The sequence below is a fragment of the Chelonia mydas genome, chromosome 6 (genome assembly GCF_015237465.2).
Source record: "Chelonia mydas isolate rCheMyd1 chromosome 6, rCheMyd1.pri.v2, whole genome shotgun sequence".
NCBI lineage: Eukaryota > Metazoa > Chordata > Testudines > Cheloniidae > Chelonia > Chelonia mydas.
Window position 1 is genome coordinate 27,686,243 of NC_051246.2, and position 11,778 is coordinate 27,698,020.

Below are 11,778 nucleotides of genomic sequence, written 5' to 3' on the forward strand. Positions count from 1 at the left end.
TATGTAGGAACAAGCATGCAAGCAGCCTGGAACATATTATAATGAGACTAAATGCTGATTCTGTGTGCCAGAAGCATGCTTTCCGCAGAAAGCCACTTCTTCCAATAAAAGAAACCATTCATTTGCTCTAATGCTCACTATTATTGTATTTTGTGGTTGCTTTTTTTTTTTTTGCCAACTCCAACACTTCCTTTGGTTGCGGTGCCTCATGAGTTTGTTCATTTGAATAGAAATTAGTGGACAATCCTAGAGGTCATTATGCTAGGTCAGCATTTGAGTTTTTTGAGCTTGCATGCTCCCATTGAACTGAATAAAGAAAATTAGATAGATGCAACAGAACTCCAGCAATGCTAGTAACCTTGCAAGTTGTTTATGGCCTTTATGCCTGTACTGCCAGACATGGTATCCATAAGATGCTAAGGTGAAAATTATGCATGCTCTTGACACTTTAGAGACTGGCACTCAGCTGCAGCTGTTGACCTTCATATGCCATGTTGGCTGGCCTTGCTCCACTTGCTTGCAATGCGGCAGTGACTGGTTGTGAGCGTGAGACATGAAGACATCATGCACCAAGGACACTTGCTGAGCAGGGACTTGGCATTGGGTATGCGGGACTGTGGGACAACTTTAAAAATAGAGGCCAGATGCGGGCTGTGCCCCGCAATGTGGGACACTGGAGAGGTATGCCTGGGGCCATGCGGCAGTGGGAAAGGCAGACTATGGGAGAATAGACACACCCAGCAGGGTGCAGTGGTGGGACAGGGAGACCCTCCCTTGTAGGGACAATAGAGGAAACAGGATAACTAGATTCTCCCCACCGGAGCAGACATGTCCAGCACAATGCAGTGGCAGTAGACCTTTGCTGGCAGAGTAAGAGGAGCAGACTTGTCCAGTACAGCCGTGGGGTAGCTGGACCCTCATTGACATGAGCTGCAGAATAGATTCATCTCGCAGACTACAGCCCAGCTCATTCTTTGATAGAGTCCAAACTGGTTTCTTTCAATCGGTCACAGTAACAATACCCATTCCTCCTCGTGCCCCTCAAGTTCACCTCTGCTCCACACAGACATGAAGCTGACCCAACCAACTTTGACTTTGGAAATGCTGAATCATGACCTGGAGGGGACAGGAAATGCTGTCTGTTGCAGAAATGAAGCCCACAGCATTTCCAGCTTCCTCCTTATCTCGCTGGTGTTTTTTTTTCTTTTTGCTGCGTCATGTGCTTCCAAAGGGCTGAAATTTCTGCCTTGGAAACTTGAAAGCAAGTGCTCAAGGCACTTTGTTTGAATTCCATCACATTTGGAAACCATTTACAGTGAGGGAGGGATTGAACAGCGCCAGAGGTGCAGCCACTAAAGAAAAAACGTTATGGAGGAGCTGAAGTGAAAATGCATGGCCATTCCCAGAAAGCAGCCACGCGCTGAGTGGAGGCAGAGAGAGACCTACCTTCTCACCCTTAGTGGTGGTTCTGGCAGGGAAGTGTGGGGAATCTTACCCTGCTAATGCCTGTCCCGTGGAACATTTGCCTGTAGCCTCCATGGCTGTCAATCCTTTGCTATTTGCCAGCACTAAATTCCCTTTGACATTTTCCTTTAATTTGCAGTTAAAGTTGTCCTGATAAAGATCACAATTTATCCTGCCAAGACTCCTCCACATTGAGGAACACCAACCACACCGCAGCTGGGACTGAGCCTCCCAGACCGGCTAGACAGACTCATGGTAGCAGAGGTTGAACGAGTGCGCTAAAAATAGCTACGTGGATGTTGCAGTTCAGACTGGAGCTCGGGCTCGCAAGCATATGGATCAGGTCGGCTTGACAGCCTGAGCTGCTATAGCCACATGGCTATTTTTAGTGCACTAGCTCGAGCCCCACTAGCATGGGTCTGTCTGCCTGGTCTGGGAGGCTTGCTTGCCATCATAGCGTAGACCAGCGGTTCTCAACCAGGGAGTCTGGGGCCCCCTAAGGGGCCGCAAGCAGGTTTCAGGGGGTCTGCTAAGCAGGGCCAGTGTTAGACTTGCTGGGGCCCAGGGCAGAAAGCTGAAGCCTTGCAAGGTGGGGCTGAAACCCAGGGCTCCCAGCCCTGCCACCAGGGGCTGAAGCCAAAGTCTGAGCAACTTAGCTTTGTGGGGACCCCTGTGGCATGGGGCCCCGGGCAATTGCCCTGCTTGCTCCTCCCTAATTCTGGCCCTTGCAGAAAAGCAGTTGTGATACTGGTGAGTCGTGGAGTTTTTATAGCATGGGTTGCGGGGGGAGCTCAGAAAGGAAAAGGTTGAGAACCCTGGTGTAGACATCCCCACGGAGCCTTCTCCAGAGTGGAAACTGGGATTGTAAAATGAAACCACTCAGGTTTCAAACAGATGTTTGGGATGGGGAAAAAAATCACAGCTAGACTCAGATGGTCCCAGGACTGATGTGCGCTAACAGACTAGTTATTTACTAATCACTGGTTTCAGAGTAGCAGCCGTGTTAGTCTGTCTCCGCAAAAAGAACAGGAGGACTTGTGGTACCTTAGAGACTAACACATTTATTAGAGCATAAGCTTTTGTGGGCTACAGCCCACTTCATCGGATGCATAGAATGGAACATATAGTAAGATGATATATATATACATATATACACATACATATATATATATATATATATATATATATATATATACACACACACACATACATATACACACACACACAGAAGATGGAAGTTGCCATCCAAACTGTGAAAGGCTAATTAATTAAGATGAGCTGTTATCGGCAGAAGAAAAAAACTTTTGTAGTGATAATCAAGATGGCCCATTTAGACAGTTGCCGAGGAGGTGTGAGGATATTGAATTTATTTCCCCATGTTAAGTATCCTCACACCTCCTCGGCAACTGTCTAAATGGGCCATCTTGATTATCACTACAAAAGTTTTTTTCTTCTGCCGTTAACAGCTCATCTTAATTAATTAGCCTTTCACAGTTTGGATGGCAACTTCCACCTTCTCTGTATGTATATATCTATCATCTTACTATATGTTCCATTCTATGCATCTGATGAAGTGGGCTGTAGCCCACAAAAGCTTATGCTCTAATAAATGTGTTAGTCTCTAAGGTACCACAAGTCCTCCTGTTCTTTTTACTAATCACTGCACTTCACCCTGCAGCAGAGGCCCAGAACAAGGCCCACCAACCCTTGGAACAGCCTCTCTACTCAGATGAATTTCACTGGAGTGAGAGCAACAGTCAAATAATCTAGATCCTGAGTCAGGACTCTTCTCTGAATTGATCCCAGCCTTCTGGGCACCCAGGCATATTATGGAAATTGTCACAAGCTCAGACTTGACAGCTCTGGCCAAAAATTTCAAAAAGTGACCTCTAATTTTGCATGCCTCAGTTTATGGGTGGCCAGTTTTGAAAATTCAGCCTCTGTGCCTTGATCATGTGTCATTACCTGAATATGAATTGCCTCAACTAGTGTATATACTTGTCTTCCTCAGTATATGCTTGATTGTATACTGTGGCCAAGATTTTCAATCCTGGATGCCTAAAGTTAGCCTCTTAAATTCATATTTAAGCACCTAAATAAATATCGGAGGGGCTTTTCCCATTGCTTCAAAGGGATTTATGGGTATCTCAGCACTTGCTCAATATTAGGTCACCTATGCTAAGGTGCCTAAACATGGTTTGACTATTTATATTACAATCATGCCTGGCGGACCCAGCTGAGATTGGGACCCCATCGTGTAAGTACACATCGTAAGAGACAGGCCCTGCCCCACAGAGCTTACAATCTAATAGACCCAGGGGGAAAACAGGCACAAAGAGGGGAAGTGACTTGCCCACAGTTGCCCAGCAGCAGAAGTGGAATTAGAACCTGATGCTCAGAACGCCTAGCCCAGTACCCAGGCCATGTGACCACTCTCCCTATACTCCATGGGCCCCCTCTGATGACCATAGTAGTAGGCACCCAAGTTTGAAAATCTTGGCCAGTGCATGCCTGTAAATAACCATTCGAAACATGAACAACTATGTTGTTTCTTGTGTCACAAGTAGCATCTTCGTTGATTATTCACCGGGAAAGGAGTCTAAAAATTGTCTGTCCCTGCTCAGGCTCTGGTTTTACTTTCTGCCTCTGGTTGCAGACGGAGGTGATGTCTTCTGCTCCCATGGCTATTCGGGCATCCTCTAGCACCGAGGAGTCTGAGGCAGATTCCATGGCTGTGGACTGACTTCAGCTGACGGCAAATGCCCTCGATAGCAGGGGAGGTTCATTCAAGAGCTTCCCTCTTCTTACCAGCATCACCTCTGTGTTACTGGGTTCCCCATTAGCCACCTCCTCTTTATCCAAGCCCTGGTCTACACTATGAGTTTAGGTCTAATTTAGCAGCATTAGATCGATTTAACCCTGCACACGTCCACATGATGAAGCCATTTTTTTCGACTTAAAGGGCTCTTAAAATCGATTTCTGTACTCCTCTCCTGACGAGGGGATTAGCGCTGAAATTGACCTCACTGGATCAAATTTGGGGTAGTGTGGTCGCAATTTGACAGTATTGGCCTCCGAGAGCTATCCCAGGGTGTTCCATTGTGACCACTCTGGACAGCGCTCTCAACTCAGATGCACTGGCCAGGTAGACAGGAAAAGGCCTGCGAACTTTTGAATCTCATTTCCTGTTTGGCCAGCGTAGCAAGCTGCAGGTGAGTGCAGATCTCATCAGCAGAGGTGACCATGATGGAGTCCCAGAATCGCAAAAGAGCTCCAGCATGGACCGAACGGGAGGTACGGGATCTGATCGCTGCATGGGGAGACGAATCTGTGCTATCAGAACTCCTTTCCAAAAGACGAAATGCCCAAACATTTGAAAAAATCTCCAAGGGCATGAAGGACAGAGGCTATAACAGGAACCCGCAGCAGTGCCGTGGGAAACTTAAGGAGCTCAAACAAGCTTGCCAAAAAACCAGAGGCAAATGGCCGCTCTGGGTCAGAGCCCCAGATATGCTGCTTCTATGATGAGCTGCATGCCATTCTAGGGGGTGGAGCCACCACTACCCCACCCCTGTGCTTTGACTCTGTCAATGGATTATCACGCAACAGGGATGTGCATTTTGGGGATGAGGAAGATGATGATGAGGAGGAGGAGGTTGAAGATAGCGCACAGCAAGCAAGCGGAGAAACCATTTTCCCCGAGAGCCAGGAACTGTTTCTCACCCTGGACCTGGAGCCAGTACCCCCTGAATCCACCCAAGGTGGGCTCCCGGACCAGTCAGATGGAGAAGGGATCTCTGGTGAGTGTACCTTTGTAAATATAATATGTAACCCTTCTGCCAGGCCCAGTTGATAGCAGCAAGGGCCGGGTTCAGTACATAGGGGTTCCCTCTCAACAACGCAATGCAAAACTGGCTCAAGCCCCCACCCAGTGACCTGGGAAAATCTTACACACACCCCTGGGCACCTCAAAGAGGCAATACTTCCCCTCTCGCAACCACAGAGTCTCGGTGTAACAGAAAATCTTTACTAACATGAGGTAAACAACAACACCACAACTAGGGTTCATAAACCAAACCATGAGCAAAGACCCATCCCAGCAAATTGGGCCATGTCCTTTCCCTTTGGTTCTTGAGTCCAGCAACCCAAAAATCACCCAAAGTCCCAAAAGTCCAACAACCCAAAAGTCTCTGTCCCTGGTCAGTACAGCCCCAGAGTTCAAAAGTTTATCTGCAGAGTTCTACCTCCCAGCCTGGGTGGAAACGGGAGAGGGGGGTGTTAAGGGGCACCTTACATGGTCCGAGGCCAACGGCACTGCTTCTCCATGGGGTTCTGCTACAGCCTTCACCGCCAGCCAGCCCGCTCCACTCCACCAGCCACCCTGTGAACTGCTCTGCTAGCCACTCCACAATATATCTTCAGGCCCCCCACTACTTAATACAGCACTCAGTGATTTCAGCTTGTAGTAGGGGAGCCTCAGTGCTGGTACACCCTTGGCCCAAAGAAAATTCAGCATAGCAACCTGTAATTAGACTGGAATCAAAATTAGCTCTGATATTCCACAGTAGAGAGAGGAGGCAGTACAGCTGATGTTTCAGACCCTCAAAACAAGCCCCTAACACAAATACCTTTCCCCACCCTTCCTCAATTCACTGGGTTTTGGAACCCATGTCCCTTGTCTAGTGAGTGCTACTGAGTTGATGGCGAGTCCCTCCATCATAAAACAGTTCCACTGTCCTTGAGTCACATAATCAGGGTAACCACACTTTATTCTTCCTGCCCCAATAATAGAGAAACGGGGATCCCACAGCAGCCAAAGTGACCATTTGGGCTGCTGTGGGCTCATGCTAGGCGGGGTGGGTGTGCCTATGCAAACAAGATCAGCCCCTGAAGTTCACAACTTGCCACAATTCACCACCAGATGTCAGGGTAGAGTTCATCCTGACTCTGCTTACAAATACATGGTTTAAAAGCAAGCGTGTTTAATGATTAATTTGCCCTGAAGACTTGGGATGCATTCGCGGCCAGTACAGCTACTGGAAAAGTCTGTTAACGTGTCTGGGGATGGAGCAGAAATCCTCCAGGGACATCTCCATAAAGCTCTCCTGGATGGTCACTCCTCATGGTCACCTGGTTGAAATAGGGTAGTTTTATTCAGGGGGCATTCAGAGGTGGCCGTTCTTGCTGGGCTGTGTGCCTGTGGCTGAAAAGAAATCTTCCCCCGCTGTTATCCACGCGATGGGGGGAGGGGTGACGCGATCATCCCAGAGTAATTAGGTGTGTAGGGGGTGTGGCCATTCCTGCTGGGCTGTGTGCCTGTGGCTGAACAGAAATCTTCCCCGGTTACCCATGCAGTGGGGGGAGGGGTGAAGTGGTCATCCCAGAGAATTGGGTGTGTGTGTGTGTGTGTGGGGGGGGGGTTAGCTGGATTTGTGCTGCACATTAACCTGAAAACTGCAGCCCCTCCTTTTAAATGGCCAACCCAATGGCTGCTTGGTATGGGAAAGGAGGGCGCTGCTGTTTGAAGCCATTCCCACATGTTATGAAGGTTAAAGAAGCCAAAAGACTGTGGCTTACCATGGTGCCTGCAGGCTGAATTCTGTTGCTCGCTGGCTCTGCGTGTGTGATCTCCCACACCAAACCGGCAGACCCTCAATATAAGAGGCAAAATGTGACCTTGTACTGAGAGCACATGTGCTATGTTACATTAACAGCAAGGTTCACCGTGAAAGAGTCTACCCATTGTTCTCTAAAATGTGTCTTTTTAACTACTGCTCTCCCTTTTTTCCCCTCTCGCAGCTGCAAAGGTTTCAACGCTCACACTATCATCTCCGTCCCCGAGGCTAGCGAAGATTAGAAGGAGAAAAAAATGCACTTGCGATGAAATGTTCTCTGAGCTCATGCAGTCCTCCCGCACTGAAAGAGCCCAGCAGAATGCGTGGAGGCAGACAATGTCAGAGTGCAGGAAAGCACAATGTGAACGCGAGGACAGGTGGTGGACTGAAGATGATAGGTGGCATCAGCTTGCTGACAGAAAGCAGGAGGCAATGCTGAGGCTACTGGAGGATCAAACTGATATGCTCCAGTGTATGGTTGAGCTGCAGGAAAGGCAGCATGAGCACAGACCCCCGCTATAGCCCATGTAACCAACCGCCCTCGTCCCCAACTTCCATGGCCTCCTCACCCAGAAGCCAAAGAACGCGGTGGGGGGGCCTCCGGGCACCCAAGCACTCCACCCCAGAGGACTGCCCAAGCAACAGAAAGCTGGCATTCAATACGTTTTAAAGTGCGGTGTGGCCTTGTCCTTCCCTCCTCCCCCACCCCACTCGGTGCTTCCCTCCTCCCCCACCCCTCCTGGGCTACCTTGGCAGTTATCCCCCTATTTGTGTGATGAATTAATAAAGAATGCATGAATGTGAAGCAAGAATGACTTTATTGCCTCTGCAAGTGGTGATCGAAGGGGGGAGGGGAGGGCGGTTGGCTTACAGGGAAGTACAGTGAACCAAGGGGGAGGGTTTTCATCAAGGAAAAACAAACAGAACTTTCACACCGGAGCCTGGCCAGTCATAAAACTGGTTTTCAAAGCTTCTCTGATGTGCAGCGCACCCTCCTGCACTCTTCTAACTGACATGGTGTCTGGCTGCACATAATCAGCGGCCAGGCGATTTGCCTCAACCTCCCACCCTGCCATAAACGTCTCTCCTTGCTCTCACAGATGTTGTGGAGCGCACAGCAAGCAGTAATAACAATGGGAATATTGTTTTCGCTGAGGTCTAACTGAGTCAGTAAATGTCCAAATGCACATTCTACCACCATTCTGCACTTGCTCAGCCTACAGTTGAACAGCTCCTGACTACTGTCCAGGGTGCCTGTGTACGGCTTCATGAGCCATGGCATTAAGGGGTTGGCTGGGTCCCCAAGGATAACTATAGGCATTTCAACATCCCCAATGGTTATTTTCTGGTCTGGGAAGACAGTCCCTTGCTGCAGCTTTTGAAACAGATGCGAGCGTCATGTACCTTTCCAGGCCATCCCACTTTGATGTTGGTGACATGTCCATTGTGATCCACCAGTGCTTGCAGCACCATTGAGAAGTACCCCTTTTGGTTTATGTACTCGCTGCCTTGGTGGTCCGGTGCCAAGATAGGGATATGTGTTCCTTCTATCGTCCCACCACAGTTAGGGAATCCCATTGCAGCAAAGCCATCCACTATGACCTGCACATTTCCAAGAGTCACTACCCTTGATTGCAGCAGCTCAGTGATTGCATTGGCTACTTGGATCACAGCAGCCCCCACAGTACATTTGCCCACTCCAAATTGATTCCTGACTGACTGGTAGCTGTCTGGCATTGCCAGCTTCCACAGGGCTATCGCCACTCGCTTGTGAACTGTGGGGGCTGCTCTTATCTTGGTATTCTTGTGCTTCAGGGCAAGGGAAAGCAAGTCACAAAGTTCCATGAAAGTGCCATTACGCATGCAAAAATTTCGCAGCCACTGGGAATCGTCCCAGACCTGCAACACTATGTGGTCCCACCAGTCTGTGCTTGTTTCCTGGGCCCAGAATCGGCATTCCAGGGCATGAAACTGCCCCATTACCACCATGATGTCCAAATTGCTGGGGCCCGTACTTTGAGAGAAGTCTGTGTCCATGTCCTCCTCACTCTCGTCACCACGCTGACGTCACCTCCTCGTCTGCTTTTGCAGGCTCTGGTTCTGCATATACTGCTGAATAACACGCGTGGTGTTTACAATGCTCATAACTGCTGCGGTGATCTGAGCGGGCTCCATGCTTGCCATGGTATGGCGTCTGCAGGAGAGCAGGAGGGCAGAGTGGCAGTGGAAGCGGCGGGTGGATGACGATGCTGACAGCAATATGGCGCTCGCATGGAAAAAGGTGCAAAACTATTGTCGGCCTTTGCTTTCACGGCGGAAGGGGGGGAGCAAGGGGTAGGCTGGCAGCAGATGGTGCAGTATGACTGCTAGCCGTAGTCATCTCCTGGGTGCTTGCCAGCAGATGGTGCAGTACAACTGTAGCCGTCATCATTTCCAGGCAGACTGAATCTCCATCAGACAAAACTTCAGAAGAGAATGACCTGGAGTCACTCACATTTATGTCCAGGTGCCCCTGACCGACCTCACCGCGGTCAGCCAAGAGCACCCAGGAGACGACGATGGCTACCAGTCATACTGCACTGTCTGTTGCCACAAGGCAGTACAGCTTCTGCCAGCACCCAGGAGACATACGGTGACGGTGAGCTGAGTGGGCTCCATGCTTGCCGTGGTATGGCGTCTGCACGGATAACCCAGGAAAAAAGGCATGAAACGATTGTCTGCCGTTGCTTTCATGGAGGGAGGGAGGGTGGGGTGGGGGGCTGACGACATGTACCCAGAACCACCCGCGACAATGCATTTGTCCCATCAGGCATTGGGAGCTCTACCCAGAATTCCAATGGGCAGCGGAGACTGCAGGAACTGTGGGATAGCTACCCCCAGTGCAGCGCTCGGGAAGTCGATGCTAGCCTCAGTACTGCGGACGCACTCCGCTGACTTAATGGTCTTAAGTGGGGACACACAAAATCGACTTCTATAAATTCAACCTAATTTCGCAGTGTAGACACAGGCCAAGTGCTGACGTTGGCTCAGCAGTGAGAAGCTGGGAGGTGATGGTTTATGTGGCAGTGGAGCAGGCAGCCAGCTGGCCTGTTCTCTCAACAGCTCTCTCAATAGATGCTGAATACTATGAAGGAGGGAGTGGCAGCTGTGGGGATCCCCAGGTTAGGGCTGTGAAGCTGGAGGAACAGTCACCCATAACAATTCTAGAGGTTCCTTCACAGGACGAATGACCTGAGCCAATGTCAAGGTGTTTGCATTTGGCCCTGCAGCTTCTTGGAGGCGGGATGGGCATAGTTTTAAATGCCACAGAGATATCAAGCAGGCTAAGTGGATATACCTCCCATGTCTCTGGCCTGCAGGAGGCCATCCACCAATGCACCAAAGGCTGCCTGAATCCCATGCGCTAGCCTGAAGCCTGATTGAGATGGATCCAAGATACCGGCTGCTGACAGGCAGAGACTGTCTTTTGCTAGCTCCTTGATTAGCTTGCTTAGAAAATGGACGTTATACACCAGGCAGTAGTTTGCAAGGTCTCCAGTGTTGTGTAAAAATTTCTTTAGCACTTTTCAGACTGCTGCTGTAGGGCCAGGATGGGGGAGATTCCTCTTTTCCAAAAAGAAGATTTTTAGTTTAATTCAATCCAAAGAAAAAAGTGGTTTTTGGACCCTCAGCCTGGACCATAGGGAACATCTATTCATATCATGAAAAGCCCTGCCACCCTGGAATGGCAGGGGTGAGGGTGAATTACGATGGTGAGGTCCACATCAAAAGACAAGGTCTCAACTTCCCAGACAGGGCTAGAGGACAATGAGAATTCCTGGCCACAGCTGTTCTCCAAGGCTCTGGGAGCTGCTGAGAATCCAGTAAGGCCAGTGGGTAGAGTGTGAAGCTGATTATTAAAAGGTGGGACTCATTATTGTTATATAGTATATAGCATGTTATATTATATGTATAGCATGTGTCAGCCAGCTTGTCCTCCTCCAAACCCCTATCCATGTGAGACACTGGGAACTTCGATCAGCAACTCCAGCCAGCTCTGATGAAATGGAGACTTAACTATGTGTCAGCTGCAGACTGAAGGCACCACATCCCACACATTCTCTCCCCTGACAGCTTCACAGAGACACTGGATAGGAAGCAGATGACTGTGGTACCTGAGGAAATAAAGAGCTCTCAGGGGAAACAAATGGTTATTTACTATCACCTCCAAGGAGCGGAAAGAAAAGGAAAGAACAGAGCCATTCCAAAATGACTGCCACTGGCGGGGTCTGCAGCCGTCTCAGCGAGACCTCCTGGACAATGTTACCAAAGGCTGCCAATAGATCTTAAAGAATCAGAATGGATGCTTGCAACTAGATCTTCAGCTGGTGTAAATCAGCAAAGCTCTATTGACATCAAAGCTCTATTAACGATGCTGATTTATACCAACTGATAATCTGGACTTTGATTTCTGTCCATTGCCAGGAAAAGGGTACTGATCAGTGAGATGAGTGCAGGCTCCATACTATATCCAGACCTAAAAACCTGATTGACCAGGGCCAGGGGAAGCTGGGCACTCCAGTTATTGCCAGAGTTCCTTCTCTGCTTCCCCCCGAAAAGGGAGAGCAGAAGCTGGGAGATAATCAGCAAGACTAACAATGTCAACCAATTGTTTATAGTTGAGCAAGGGCCTGTGTAATAGGGTTCCCAAACCCCACAC